Source organism: Procambarus clarkii, chromosome 18 (assembly GCF_040958095.1).
Source record: "Procambarus clarkii isolate CNS0578487 chromosome 18, FALCON_Pclarkii_2.0, whole genome shotgun sequence".
In the NCBI taxonomy this organism is placed as follows: Eukaryota; Metazoa; Arthropoda; class Malacostraca; order Decapoda; family Cambaridae; genus Procambarus; species Procambarus clarkii.
The window spans coordinates 34,530,789-34,532,703 of record NC_091167.1 but is presented as its reverse complement, the minus strand read 5'-3'; the positions used below and the strand labels follow the sequence as shown (position 1 = coordinate 34,532,703).

The following is a 1,915-nucleotide window of genomic DNA, read 5'->3' as shown; positions in this document are numbered from 1 at the left end:
CTTTGACCGTCATTTGAACATTTTAATCATCTCAATGAAGCTTACATTATTTTAATAAAATGTGTAGTACGTTGTATGTTTCAAGGTGCTAATTTTGTCCAATCACAACCTTTCTTTCACAGCAAATGATCTTGCCTCCTTCAGCGCTCCTAATTTAGCTCATTCACTATATTTATGTTAGCCCCAGTTATTAATCTACTTGTTTAAAGTCCGTATTTTAATTTTTAATTTTACTCTTCTGTTTGTCCCCCTCGTGTGTCAATCTTTGTATAGCCCCTCGCTTGCTATCCCAGCTTCCATTGCATTCCTCCGCTTCTCTATAGGACAGACTCTGAGCGTCGTTTTTCCCTAGACAATTTAAGTGACTTTATGCAGGCGATGAGTCACAATAACGTGACTAAAGTATGTTGACCAAACCACACACTAGAAGGTGAAGGGATGACGACGTTTCGGTCCGTCCTGGACCATTCTCAAGTCGAAACGTCGTCGTCCCTTCACCTTTCAAGTAACTTTGTTTTGCTTTTTTTGTCCTCGAGCATTTAATACATATTCCTAACTCTCTCTAAATTTCCTCATGCAGTCCATTTATTTACTCGTCACTTCCTCATTGGTTAATGATTTCCCAAGCACCAGGCCTCACTGCCTCGTTCTGTCGCTTTTCCTGGCACTTCACGGCTAATTTCCTTAGCTGGGACAGAGGTGCTGGATGCCGGCACTTACTTGCCTTCCTAAGGTGCTTCAGACTGCTTGCGCCAGTGATGTCATTTCACTCTTGTTCTGTGTTATTGGTGCTACTTATTAGTTCATTTCGTTTCTTCATTCATCACTAATTACCCTCTTACTACCCTCTCATATAAGTCCCTCTCCGACTCTTTATACTTACCGTACTATCAGTTCTCTTACCGTACTATCAGTTCTCTTACCGTACTATCAGTTCTCTTACCGTACTATCAGTTCTCTTACCGTACAATAAGTTCTCTTCACTACTTAAGTTTGTTCACTTGTTGTTTCTATTTTTTTATTATACTAATAGTAATAATAATAATAATAATAATAATGAGAAAATCAATTGGAGCAATGCGGGGTATTCGAACCTTCTACTTGGGAGTACCCAGGCCGAGGGTTCGAATCCTTCCTGCATTGCTTCAATTGATTTTCTCGTTGATACTTGAGGTTAGTGTGATTTCCTTGTGTAAACGATAATAATTACTATTATTATTTATTGACTTGTGTTGTACTGCCGACATTTGCAACACTTTAATGCTGTTATTTGGGCAGGAAACAAGGAATATAAATCCCTGTTGAGGGAAAAAATTAAATGGGGGTTATCTTCTTGAAGTTATCTTGAGATGATATCGGGGCTTAGTGTCTCCGCGGCCCGGTCCTCGACTAGTCCTCCTTTTTCTTACACATCCCCAGGAAGCAGACCGTAGCAGCTGTCTAACTCCTAGGTACCTATTTACTGGTACGTGAACAGGGGCATCAGGATGAAAGAAACTCTGCCCATTTGTTTCCGTCTCCACCAGGGATCGAACCCGGAGCCTTAGGATTACGAATGCCAAACGCTGTCCACTCAACTGTCAGGTCCTCCCAAAAGTAACGTTCTCGCAGTGAGTAGGATTCGAACCTACGCGGGAAGATCCCATCTGATTTCTAGTCAGACGCCTTAACCACTCGGCCATCACTGCTTATTACTCGGGGGGGAAAAGTAAATGTATATGAATCTGTGTTTGTGTGTATTTACTATTTGTATTTACAATTTGTGCCTGCAGAATCAAGCTACAGCTCTTGGACCTCGTCTTTATAACTAATCTATTTTGCCTCTCTTATCTACTACATTTATCTCTCTAGCACACACACTCATATCCCCAGGAAGCAGCCCGTAGCAGCTGTCTAACTCCCAGGTACCTATTTA

The 1,915-nt window shown here is 41.3% G+C and overlaps 1 non-coding gene across 1 annotated transcript; it reads right to left on the bottom strand.

Annotated features, from left to right (window-relative positions):
- Positions 1 to 1,606: 1,606 nt before the first annotated feature.
- TRNAS-AGA (transfer RNA serine (anticodon AGA)) lies at positions 1,607 to 1,688 on the bottom strand. Its single transcript has one exon. It is a non-coding gene; the product is annotated as a tRNA-Ser (tRNA).
- Positions 1,689 to 1,915: the final 227 nt, after the last annotated feature.